The sequence below is a fragment of the Choristoneura fumiferana genome, chromosome 12 (genome assembly GCF_025370935.1).
Source record: "Choristoneura fumiferana chromosome 12, NRCan_CFum_1, whole genome shotgun sequence".
NCBI lineage: Eukaryota > Metazoa > Arthropoda > Insecta > Lepidoptera > Tortricidae > Choristoneura > Choristoneura fumiferana.
In genome coordinates this window covers 7,327,810-7,328,088 of record NC_133483.1, presented here as the reverse complement: position 1 = coordinate 7,328,088, position 279 = coordinate 7,327,810, and the positions used below count along the sequence as shown (strand labels likewise).

General features: G+C 42.3%; 1 protein-coding gene across 1 annotated transcript in view; it reads right to left on the bottom strand.

The window, feature by feature from the left end:
- LOC141433200 (afadin-like) overlaps window positions 1–279 on the bottom strand; it is a 123,334-nt gene that overhangs the window by 27,057 nt on the left and 95,998 nt on the right.

The following is a 279-nucleotide window of genomic DNA, read 5'->3' as shown; positions in this document are numbered from 1 at the left end:
GGTTGTCCTGCGTGCAGAAATTTGCTTCAGAACACTTGTTGGAGAACTACAAAGGGTCGGCCAGGACTGGAGAAATGGTAAATAGCTTTTGGATTCAGTAAAACAATAATTCAGACTTTCTAGTAAAAAAAAAATTCTTTTCGCTTCTCATGCACGTAAACTACGTACTTATTCTGGATCTTAATACGAGAGTAAGTGGGACGGTACCATACGAACTTCGAATTTCGTACGCCGTTACTGGTTTCAGGTGAACACCGCCTTCACGAACCTTGTAGCCGC